Source organism: Nomascus leucogenys, chromosome 6 (assembly GCF_006542625.1).
Source record: "Nomascus leucogenys isolate Asia chromosome 6, Asia_NLE_v1, whole genome shotgun sequence".
Classification (NCBI taxonomy): Eukaryota; Metazoa; Chordata; class Mammalia; order Primates; family Hylobatidae; genus Nomascus; species Nomascus leucogenys.
Window position 1 is genome coordinate 30,207,431 of NC_044386.1, and position 12,898 is coordinate 30,220,328.

The following is a 12,898-nucleotide window of genomic DNA, read 5'->3' on the forward strand; positions in this document are numbered from 1 at the left end:
CCAGACAACCAAGAGGAAAAGAGGGGAAGTGAGAAAGAGAAGGAGACCCACCATCATTGCCAACGACCCTGCGAAGAGGGAATGGTGGTCCACGCATGGGACTCAGCCTCTGATCAAGCCTAGCAGGTGCTGGTCAGCAGCACTGAGTGCGGGGCCCACTGAGCTGGCACCCACTCGGAACCCGCACCAGCCTGTGAGTGCTGCATGCAGCCCTGGCTCCCACCCTTGCCTCTCCCTCCATACCTCCCTGCGAGCAGAGGGAGCTGGCTCCGGCCTCGGCCAGCCCCAGAGAGGGGCCCCCACGGTGCAGCGGTGGGCTGAAGGGTTCCTTAAGCATGGCCACACTGGACGCCGAGGCTGAGGAGGCGCCGAGAGTGAGCGAGGGCTGCTAGCACATTGTCACCTCTCAGTCCCATTGGACCTCTGGTGAGGTAGATATTGTTAAAAACAAAAGTCAATATCATATGTCTTCTGTTATCTCTACTGTGATTGGTAGACTGCAATGATAACCTGGGAGTTCTGGGAGTTGGTGTTACCTTAGAGTCAGTATACAATAGTTTTCCAAATATTTGGGTACTTTCCTTTTTTTCTAGTGCCAGGTTATACTGATGAGTAGCTATAGGCCCCTTTGGAGAAGACTAGGAAGAATCATGGTACCCACTTGTGGTATTAATTTAGGTTTATTCATTCCTTCATGGAACCCAGATTTTTCTCCAGTCCGTGAAGGATTCAGGACTGGAAATTGGGCAAAGTGTTCCTACTCTTGAGGTATTCTTAGGACTTGGTGTTTTCTTTTTTTCTTTTAAATTGTAATTAACTACATTTTCTTATTTTCACAGTAATACGAAACACAGTCACTTGCAGAACTGGTTCAGATTACTTAAATACCAGATACATTTTTAGTCCTCTACATAAGTGTTTGGGAGTTACTTATGTTTATATGCAATGAAGCTATTAATACTTTTCTACAGCAGTACTGCACACCAGGAAGGCCAAGACAAACACAAATCAAGGAATGAAGTTTTCCCAAAGCTGCAGTGTGAAAAGACTACAAACAGTTGATTCCATACACATGAATGGGTTTCTTTGCTATAGGAAGTCCAAGTGGAATAAGGAATGGAGATGTGTAAAAAGGTTTCTTGAAGGAAAGAAGGATGACACCCTGTATGGATTTAGTTTTCAGCCCCTTCTGCCGCATCACATTCTTCTCCTGCACTGTCTGATGTCCAAAGTGTTAGATTGTCTCTAAGCAACTGCATGATGAGGGTGCTGTCTTTGTATGAGTCTTCATTCAGTGTATCAAGTTCAGCAATGGCCTCATAAAAAGCGGTTTTAGCCAGCATGCAGGCAAGCTCTGGGTTATTAAGAATCTCATAGTAAAATACAGAAAAGTTAAGAGCAAGCCCCAGGTGGATTGGGTGTGTGTGTTGCATCTCTTTCTTGCCTGTATCAAATGCCTCTTGGTAAGCTCCTTGGGAATTATCTATCATTTGTTTTCGATCATCACCACATGCAACTTAAGCAAGGTACCGGAAGTAATCACCCTTCATTTTCAGATAGAAAACCTTACTCTCTGGATTCGTTGCATTGGCTATTAAATATTTATCCAACAATTCCAGGACCGTGGTGCAGATGGATCTCAGCTCGGACTCCACTTTCTCCTGATAGTCCTTAATCAGCTGCAACTTCTTGTCGGAGGTGGCATGAGATGCTAGAGATGACCCTCCAGGCAGACCTGTGGCCCCCGACCACATTCTTATAGGCTACGGAGAGCAGGTTGCGCTCCTCATTGGACAGCTCGGCGCCCTGCTTGGTCACTGCCTTCATGCAGGTGGCCATGTTGTTGTAGAGCTCAGCCTGCTCAGCCAGCTTGGCCTTCTGGATCAGCTCAGTCTTCTCCATGGTGGATGCGGGGCCGGGGCCGGGGCGGAGGGCAAGGAGAGCGAGGGCCAGGACTTGGTGTTTTCTTATTCAAATCAAGTAGAACCTTAGCAGTCTGACTTCACATATTTATTCCAGGGACTAAATAATCTATTAAAAATCACCAAAGTTCCATGTGGGTCCTACCATTTTGATTACAATGATAACTCATTGTCTATAATAGCAGGAAGTTGAGGGTGGGGGGTGAGGCAATCAAGGTTTCTAAGATAGAAAACTTAAGGAGGTCTGCACTCCTAGGGTATCAGAAGTGCCAAATCCTTCTCTTGCACAACCTTGAGAGTGAATGCTTCCTTAAATTTTGTGTCTTAGGTGCTTTAATGGCCTCATCCTAGTCCTGCATAAGAGTCATCATGTGCTTTGACTTTACCTCTGATTGAGTACTGCTTCTTGGACTCCATCATCTCTGACATCTTGGATTCCTCCATCCCCACTGAAATTGAAGAGATAATTTCAATTGCAATCAATTGTGCAATGCAGTTGTTTTCCTAGTTGTGTGTGTTGTACTGCCCAGGCCCTCTCTTTAGGACAGAAGCTCTCATTCCCCTAGTTGCTGGAAACGTTGGTAGCTAAGGGCTCTTAGTGAGTTACTCACCAGGAACTGCACTCAGGTGAAGGAAGTCACCTCACCAAGATCACACCCCTCCCTGGGGGTTAGCCTTCAACATGAAGCTGTAAGGGTCTGCACACCATGCCTCAAAGGTGGCCATTCCAGCTCTAGAGCTCTTGGTGGGAGCTGCATTGCAGTTCATCCATCCCTCTCCCTCATCCTCCTGTTTTCACTCCCCCACACATGTAGAACAAGAGAACATTCACCAATAAACTTCCTACATGTGTATCTCCTCTCAGAGTATTCTTCCTGGAGGACCATACCTAAGGCAGCTGGTGCCAGGTATGGTGTGAGGAAACAGATCCTATAATAAGATTTTGGATCAGGATCACCTGCCAGCTGACTGCTACTGAGGACAGCATCCTCTGTGGGAGTGAAACACTGGTAGACCCTGTCATACTGCAGCGGTGCATTCATTAAAACTTTCATGGCTGGTGTACACGATGGGATACCAATAGAAAGGAATCCAGCCATGGACTGCAAAAAAAAAATGCAGAGGTAGGGGAAATACCACAGGTGTTTGAGAAGTTTGGGGGAAGTAGTAATTAACTGTGGAACTGAATAGCTATTCTGGGAGGCAATTAATGCAATGGAGTAAGACAATGGAAAACGGAGGCAGGGGGCATGAATCACTAAGGAAGGGCTAAGTGTGAAAGACAGAGGGCATTTCTGGTAGCATAGAAAGACTCCTCCTCAGCTGGAAGGCAGAAAAACCTGAGGGTTGGGCCTAATGTGTAATTATAAGAATAATATCACTCCAGATGAGGTTGAATTCTCAGTATTAGAAAGTCTGTGACACCAAGGTTAGGGTCCTGACTGGAAGGAGTGGTACATTATGACATGGGATGGGAACACCCGGGTCAATGCATTAGAAAATATTGAATCTCCATATCCCTCTGAACCTTCTAAGCCTGCAGAAAAAGCAAACCACTTGCTGTTAAAGGACCTGTGTTCCCTCCTTGCTTGAAGACAATGTAGAAGCCTCTTCCATACAAGACAATGTAGAAGCCTCTTCCATACAAGACAATATGAAGCTCCTGCAGGATCTATCCCTACCTCATATCCCAGCTCCCAGCCTATTAATTAGGGTTTAATCACAATACAACTCAGCTGTGGAGGTGCTGGGTCTGCTAAGGAAGGATAGAGACTCTGCCCTGAAGGAACTACAGGATTTCACCAACATGTACTAGCAGCAGCTGGGAGAATGTACATGGCACTGGATCCTGAGACTCTCTGGCTTGAGGGCTAAGCACACCATAGTGGGGAAATCCCCGAAACTCCTTGTCCATTGCTCACTGCCCCAGCCAAAAGAGTATTACATTGTCATAGGAAACAGCACTGATTGGTATCCTAAAGGATGCAGGGGTCATGGTTTCCCTAATATCCCCATTTAATTTATAGGTTTGGCCACTACATAAACTCCCTGGAAGATTACAGCTTACCAAAACTCAACCAGGTAGTATCTCCCAATGCAGCTGCTGTGTCAGATGTGGGTATTTTCACTAGCAAATGAACAAGGCTGTAAGTACGTGGATTGTAGCCATTCTTGTCACGAAGGAGGATCAGAAACAGTTCCTATTCACTAGAGATGGATAACAGTGTATGTTCTTACCTTGAGCCACTTCTCTTTCCACATAAAGTGGACAAACAGGTGTATGGTCTAAAGCTCTGCTCATTGTGAATAGTGCCCCTCGCTGTTGTGTTTCAGGGCCACCTCCAGGCAATAGCACAGCAGCTGACCATTTCTAGCTCTGCACAGCTTCAGCAGCCCGTTATAATGGGCCTTACCATAGGTGTGATCTGAAGACTAGGGACATGATGAGTCCACTTATAATGCATTTTTCTGCATTACACCAGTGGATTTTTGTCACCTCAAAACTTTGTTTAATGCTGGTCACCATAGTTTAATAGTGGAGCAACTGTTAGAACCATTAAGAACTGCTTGAGCTGGCACATTGAATCCAGACTCTTGGGTGAGGGTATCTGTATCAGTCAGGGTTCAACCAAAGAAATAAAAGATGTAAGAGATGTATTGCATGGAGTTAGCTTATATGATTGTGGAGGCTGACAAGGCAAGTCCAAAATCCATAGGGCTGGTCATCAAGAATGGCAGGCTGGAATTTCTGGATAAGAGGTTTAATTACTTTACACAGGTGGGATTTCTTCTTCCTTAGGAAAGCCTCAGTTCTGCTTTTAAGGCCTTTCAGCTGACTTAATCAAGCCCACTCAGATCATCTAGGATTATCTACATTATCTAAAATAATCTCCTTTACTTAGTCAACTGATTATGGATTTTCGTTACATCACAAAATGCTTTTACAGCAGCACTTGGATTAATTTTGATTGAATAACTGGGAACTATGGCCCAGCCATGTTGACATATAAAATTGACCACCACAGTACCCATACCATTAAATTTAATCCCACTTAAAAATGAAATCTAAATGTTTTTCTTGTTTGATTGAAAATCCTTAGAATGTATTCTCATGTACATTCCCCAGATTTTTGCTAATGTAAATTAGTTAAGTACTATAATTCTTTTGTGTTTAAGTCAGCCTCTTCAAAATTTGACTTTTTAATGGAGCCCTTTGGGAAATCCAGGATCTGACCCTAAATGTAGAAAGTGGCCTGGAATCAAGAAGGGCTTAGTTGGCATGGAGAGTTTGAGGGGTTCCAAGTGCTACAAATCCTCTCATATGCCCCTATTCATATTCTCAGATTGCCACTCTTTACCAATCAATTCCTATCTTTTATATAGGAGACTTTAAAAGGAGTTATTTTCAACTTCAGTTGCAAATCAGAAACCAGCAGACCCAAACTTTGCTTTCCTTCTGGCTACTTCAGAATTAAGAAGCCAGAAGAATTAAGAATCCCTTGGTTTTAGTTTACATCTGAGTGAGAAAGACAAGGGTTTGAACTTGTCATTCTATTTTTTTTTTGTTGTTGGGTCAGGGGGGCGGATGGAGTCTTGCTCTGTTGCCCAGGCTGGAGTAAAGTGGCATGGTCTCAGCTCACTGCAACCTCCACCTTCTGGGTTCAAGCGATCCTCATGTCTCAGCCTCCTGAGTAGCTGGGATTACAGGCATGCACCATCACACCTGGCTAATTTTTGTATTTTTAGTAGAGAGAGGGTTTCACCATGTTGGCCAGGCTGGTCTTGAACTCCTGACCTGAAGTTATTTGCCTGCCTCAGCCTCCCAAAGTGCTGGGATTACAGACATGAGCCACTGCACCTGGCCTTCTCATTCTATTTTTAAAGAGAAGTTCAGTGCTTTAAGAAGCAGCTATCCCATCTCTACATCTCTGAATTTCTCACATCTTTTATACTCTTCTTTGGAAGCGGGAAGACAGTATCAAAAAGTTTTGCTTCACATGGGCATGTTATTTCAGATGTCCACTGATAATAATTTATTTGGCCATCTTGCTACTATATACTATGAACTTCCAGATCCTATCATGTGAATATTAATGAGACTTTGACTCATTCTGCCCCAGTTAATCTAGTTAACCCCAGTTTCCTCACGTTTTCCTTAGAGTCTATTGCCTACAACACATCTGCTGGTGCCAATTTCTGTTTTGAATGGTATTCTTGGTTGCAAGCCAGGGAAACCAACTCAGGCATCTTAGCCACAAAAGGAATACTAGGGCCTCATAGAATTGGCAGGATGCTGGAGACCAGGCTCGGAAATTGAAACATAAACCAAGGTAGCTTTGGGAAGTCAGGATGCAGGAAATACAATTTTCTCTTGAAGAACACTCTTCCCAGAATTTAGCTGCTGGGGTTGGCACCTCCCCCTGACTTTTGTTTCCTCTCTCACCATATGTTCTTTGCACACACCAACTCCTTTTTGCCTTTCACCATGAGTGGAAGCAGGTTGAAGCCCTCACCAGAAGCAAATGCTGACACCAAGCTTTTTGTACAGTCTGCAGAACTGGGAGGCAAATAAACCTCTTTTCCTTATAAATTGCCCAGCCTCAGGTATTCCTTTACAGTAACACTAAATGGGCTAAGACAGAAGATACGTACTGAGAAGTGGGCTGTTCCTATAAAGGTACCTGAAAATGTGGAAGCATCTTTGGAACTGGGTTGGAAGAGTTTGGAGGGCTCAGGAGAAGATAAAAAAGTGAGGGAAAGTTTGGAACTTTAAGAAGTTCTGGTTAAGAAGACTGGTTAAATGGTTGTGACCAAAATTCTGATAGAAATATAGACAGTAAAGGTCATGCTGATGAGGTCTCAGATGGAAATGAGGAACTTATTGAGAACTGGAGCAAAGGTCACCCTTTTTTCCCCTTAGCAAAGAACTTGGCTGCATTGTGTCCATGCCCTGCGACTTGTGGAGAGCTGAATTTGAGAGTGATGAACTAAGGTATCTGGTGGAAGAAATTTGTAAACAGTAAAGCATTCAAGAAGTGGCATGGCTGCTTTTAACAGCTTATTATCAGATATGAGAGCAAAGGAGTGACCTAAAGTTGGAATTTATAATTAAAAGGGAAGAAGAGCATAAAAATTTGGAAAATTAGCAGCCTAGCCAAGTGTTAAAGAAGGAAAGAGCATTTTCATGGGAGGAATCCAAAGGTGCAGCTGAGATGCCATTTGCTAGAGAGATTTGCATGGCTAAAAGGGAAAAAGTCTCCCATGGCATTTTAGAAATATTTGAGGCAGCCCCTCCCATCACAAGCCCAGAGGCCTAGGCGTACAGAAAGATTTCAGGGGTCAGGCCCCAGCACCACCGCCCTGTGCCACCTCAAGATGCTGTTCCCTGCATGTTGGCCCCTCTGGCTCCAGCTGAGGCTCAAAGGCCCCCAGGTATTGCTTGGGCAGCTGCTTGGGAGGGTGCAGGTAGTAAGCCTTGGTGACTTTGTGACATTAAGTCTGCAGATGTGCAGAATGCAAGAGCAGTAGAGGTGTGGCATCTCCACCTAGATTTCAGAGGATATATGGGAAGCCTGGGTGCCCACGGAGAAGTCTGCCACAGGGGTAGAGTTCCTGAAGAGAACATTTACTAAGGCAATGCTGGGCAGAAATGTGGGGTTGGAGCCCCCAAAGAGAGTCCCACTAGAGCACTATCTAGTGAAGTCCTGGGAGAACGGCTGCTGCCCTTGAGACCCCAGAATTATGGAGCTACCATCGGTGTGCGCCTTCAGCCTGGAAAAGCCACAGACATTGAACTCCAACCCATGAGGACAGCCACGTGTGCTGCAATGGGCAAAACACGGGGGCAGGGCTCCCAGAGGCCTCAGGAGTCCACCCCTTGCTTCGAGTGTGTTCGGACAGGGGAGATGGAGTCAAGGGAGATTATTTTGGAGCTTTAAGATTTAATGTCTAACCTGTTACCCCTTTCTTTTGGCTGATTTCTCCCCTTTGGAATGGAAATGTTTACCTAATACCCATGCAGCTATTCTGTCTTGGAAATAAATAACTTGTTTTTGATTTCACAGGCTCACAAGCTGTAAGAAACTTGCCTTAAGTCTCAGATGGGACTTGGGACTTTTGAATTGATGCTGGAACAAGTTAAGAGTTTTGGGGACTATTGGGATGAAATGATTGTATTTTGCAGTGTAAGAAGGACATGAGATTTGAGAGGCCAGGGGTGGAATGCTGTAGTTTTATATGTTTGTCTCCCAAAACTCATGTTTTTTTTTTTTTAATAGCAACAATAAGATACTTTTATCTTCAAAGTGCTTGATAAATTCACAGAAGAAAATAGTTTCTATATCCACCCACTACAGATTAAGAACAAAAGAGATTGGGAAAAATCTGTTTAACATTTTTCTATATGATTGGGAAAATATCTGGCTTAACTTCTTTAAAAAAATTTTTTTTTAATTTAAAATTTCTAATTTTTAAATTTTTAAATTATATTTTAAATTCTGGGGTACACTTGCAGAAGATACAGTTTTGTTATATAGGTATACACATGCCCTGGTGGTTTGCTGTATCCATCAACCTGTCACCTACATTAGGTATTTTTGCTAATGCTATCCCTCCCCTAGCCCCCCACCCCCTGACAGGCCCTGGTGTGTGATGTTCCCCTCCCTATGTCCATATGTTCTCATTGTTCAACTCCCACTTTTGAGTGAGAACATGTTGTGTTTGGTTTTCTGTTCCTGTGATAGTTTGCTGAGAATGATGGTTTCCAGCTTCATCCATGTCCCTGCTAAGGACATGAACTCATCTTTTTATGGCTGCATAGTATTTCATGGTGTATATGTGCCACATTTTCTTTATCCAGTCTATCATTAAATTCAATCTCCAATCTTAGAAGTGGAGTCTAGTGGGAAGTGTTTGGGCTTGGGGACAGATCCCTCATGAATGTCTTGGTGGCATCCTCAGAGCAATGAGTGAGTTCTCACTTTGTGAGTTCCCTTGAGAGCTGGTTGTTTAAAAGAGTCTGGCACCTCCTTCCTTTCTTTCTTGCTCTTGCCATGGTGCTTCCTCACCAGAGAACATCTCTCTCTGCACACACCAGCTTCCTTCCACTGCAGCCATGCATGGAAACAGCCTTAGGTCTTCACTAGATGCAGATGCTGGCACCATGCTTCTTATACAGTTTGCAGACCTATAAGCCAATAAACTTCTTTTCTTTATAAATTACCCAGCCATGTAGAGGCTTGTGCTTGTAATCCTAGATACGTGGGAGGCTGAGGTGGGAGGATTGCTTGAGCTCAGGAGTTCGAGACTAGCCTGGGCAACATAGCAAGATCCCTCATCTCTAAAAAAAAATTAGCCAGCTGCAGCGGTGTGTGACTATAACCCCAGTTACTGGGGAGGCTGAGGCAGGAGGGTCTCTTGGGCCCAGGAGTTTGCAGCTACAGCGAGCTATGATCATGCCACCGTCCTCCAGTCTGTGGGACAGAGTGAGATCCCGTCTCTTAAAAAAATTACCCAGCCTCAGGTATTTCTTTATAGCAACACTAAATGGACCAAGACAGTGGGGGTTAAAGTGGGACTCAGGGAAAGAGTGAGGGACAGTGATTGGGTGAAACTCAATTGGGTGAAACTCAGATAAGTATTTAAGAGTGAAGTGAAGGTGTGGTTAAGGATGAAGTCAAGGTCAGAAATGGGGTGAGAGTTAGGAATGGGATGAAGGTTAGGACAGGTGTGAGGGCCAGAAATTGTGTAAGGGTCAGGAATAAAGTGAGGGGCAGGGAAGAGTCGTATTACTTATATATCAATGGCATCTTATCATTCTGCACATCAAAAGGTTCACAGCATCTACATAGTTTTATCAAGTTACGAATCATTCTTAGTTGGGGATGGGCTTGATATGATGCATTGAGATTTGTCACCCATTTCATTCCCTTCTGTGTTCTTCTTACATCACAGTGTTTGGGAAGGCTAAAAATGAAACTCTCCAGATTCCCTTGCTGTTAGGGTACTCGATGCATCTTACTTCCTCCTGAGACATTTGGAAAGCAGAAGGGAGGAAGACCTTTGTCCTTGTGGCAGTGGCAGCTGATGTGGGCATGAGTTTTCGAAGGACCCACAGTCATGTTTTACAATTCAGCCACCATCTTGGGGAGGAAGGGACAGCTGTGACATTGGCAGTAGGGCTGGATGTTGTGGCAGTAGGTTCCTGATCTTGAAATTGCAGCCATGGTGGTGTGACCTTGAGGCCAAAAGTCTAGCTGAGATCTCCAATTCTGCTCCTCCAGTCTTTCCAATCATTTTTTTAAAAGCTGTAGTGTAAATAGTTTATTTTAAACAGTATAATTACCCTATAACTTTCATTTCTGTTTTTTAAAAATAGGCTACACCTATAATTATAATTAAGTTAATTTAGTGCAGACTGGGAAATATAACAAAAATTAAGCACATTTTCTGGGACTGGCATAATATTAACTCTGGAAATTTGGCACCCATCCCCACCTGTTAGAATTTGCTGGCATGGAAACACATTCCTACTCCTGGCACAGTGCCTGATGCAAAACAGGAGCTCAGTTCATGAGCACTGAACAAATAAATACCAGTAGAAGTAATAAACAAAAGTTTTATACCAAAATAATGTATAAAAATGAACTTCAAGAAAAATAGGAGTCATGTAAGAAAGTTTGGGAGGGGTATAAAGGGAGTTTAATATTTTAAAACAAAGCAACTTCCAATTATTTTTGAGCATCTAAATCTTTGTATTAAAGGCCTTTCTGTTTGAAATAACTATGGTGGTTTCCGTTTTCTACAATCTTGAATGACACAGAGGATAGCTAATCTGAAGTAAGGAAAGATAGAAAGGCTGACAAATTTACTAGGTTTTATAACTTCAATTTTTCAATGCTTGATTATCCCACAAGAGGGCTGATCTGCGGCATTGCAACAGCATTGGCTACTGATTCGAAAACTCTCTGATACCTGCATGGGTAGAATATGGAGGACCCCATAAACATTGTTTCCCATTCAGGGTAGGGTTGAGGGGAAACTTGATTTTAGAATCTCTGGACCCCTAGGCTTTTTTTTTTTCACACTGGGGGTGAGATGGGGATCTTAGAAAAGAATCATGAGATCAATTTGCACATTCCTTCATGGAAACCAGATAAATGTAGTCTGACTTTTTAACAGAGCAAGGATGTCAGGATGAGGTAGGGACTGAACAGGAAAAAAAGTTAACATTGAGTTAATGTTGATGCCCTTATAGGTGTGAAGAGGGATTCCAGGAGAATATTTTGTTTTGTTTCTTTTTGTTGTTTCTCAATAGTTTGCTATCCATTGAAGGTGTTTTATAGATGCTAAGCCTAAAGACTCCATAACAAAAAAGCAATGGGATGATTTAAACTTGACTTGAAGGAGTGTCTATATTTATTTTTAATATTTTGTAACCACATGGTTAAAAATACTAGTCCTTAGTTGCATCTCTTGCACCCTCAGCCCCATTCCCTAAGGAAAGTTCTAACTCATTTAATTTTTTGGAATGTTTTTGAATTAGGTTAATGATCAGCTGCAGGTGACCTCAAGTGAACATTAACAAGCTATATGCTATCCTATCTGTAGGTGCTTTGCCAGTGTTTATCATCAGTTTCCCTAATGTTTGATGCCAGCAGAAATAGACATTTTCTTAGCATTCTGCGAATAGATTGTCAGTCAACCTTCCTTTATTTTGAGAGTAACAGGCACAAAATCAGGAATGGGGAAACAATTTAATACCCTCTCAATGAATTTAGCCCAAGTGGAAGTGGGAAACTTGATTTTGTTGATTTAGAGTAACATGATTGTCTCAGAATTCTGTGACACAGTTATTCCAGGATTTAAATCCCACCAGTTGATGATTATGTCCCTTCCCTATTATCTCCTTCCCTTCTTGGAAGGATAAGCCTTCTTTGCGGTGGCAGCATGGCAGAGGGATGTGCTGTGTACAGAACCTGGCCCTGGGGAGGGATGTTCCAGCTGTTCCGGCCTTCTGCCCTTGCTGCCTCTGCTCCATAGGACCGGGTCGGCCTGGTTTTGTTCTTTACCTCCCTGCATCACCTGCATCTTTACCTACTCTCTGGATCCCAGGGTTGTCTCAGACATACAGTGCTTGCTCAGCCATTGCCAGCATCTGCCTGTCATTCTGTGAGGCTTCTGCTCGTCTTCCAGCCCTTCCAGCTGTTTCTGCTTCTCTCCTCGGGGCATAGAACACATTCAGTGTCACCTGCATCTCACAGTGATGGGCAGGCCTCGGCAAGGCTCCCTCATGGCCATCTCCCTGTGCACCTCCCATGGTCATGGCTGCTCTGCTCCTCAGGTACCAGTTTGGATGGGAGGCTTCTTTCTGAGTGTGCAGTCTCTCTGAATATAACCGGGAAGCCAGGCAGTGACCCTCCTGATCTTTGGGTTTTCCCAAACCTACATGCAGTAGTACGGGCTACCCCCTGACCCCAGGACTCAGAGCCAGGAAGCATCTATGCACCACTTATACCCCCTCCAGATCTCTCTGGTAAAATTTTTTATCCTCTTTTGGATACTCCTACATCTTCAGCATTATTTCCTCAATTTATTTATGGATAGACCCCTGCCTTCCAGCATTTTTCCTTGATGTGTAAAGCCGATATTTTAGAATAAAAATAAATTTTCTCTTTTGGGATCCTGGTGTTTTGAAATCAAAAGCATTTTGGTTTTTAGACTATTGACTCTGCTACAGATCTACAAATACCTTCTTAGATGCTCAAAAGTCAAAAACAAGACTGTTCTTTTGGTATTAGCTCTGTTTAGAGCAGAAAACCGTTGCTGCTGTCCGAGTGGTAGGAAACCACCTGGACCATTCTGAAGAGTACAGCTTAATAGAAAAAAATTATTTTGCTACATGAGATGACTCTTTTTACTTTTGGGTATCATCCTTTTAGAAAATCATGGTCATAGAAAATAAGAATTAGAATTAT

At 43.4% G+C, this 12,898-nt stretch overlaps 1 pseudogene across 1 annotated transcript; it reads right to left on the reverse strand.

The window, feature by feature from the left end:
• Positions 1 to 900: 900 nt before the first annotated feature.
• LOC101175837 lies at positions 901 to 1,902 on the reverse strand (annotated as a pseudogene). Its single transcript, XR_001114498.2, has one exon. The product of XR_001114498.2 is annotated as a 14-3-3 protein theta pseudogene (transcript).
• Positions 1,903 to 12,898: the final 10,996 nt, after the last annotated feature.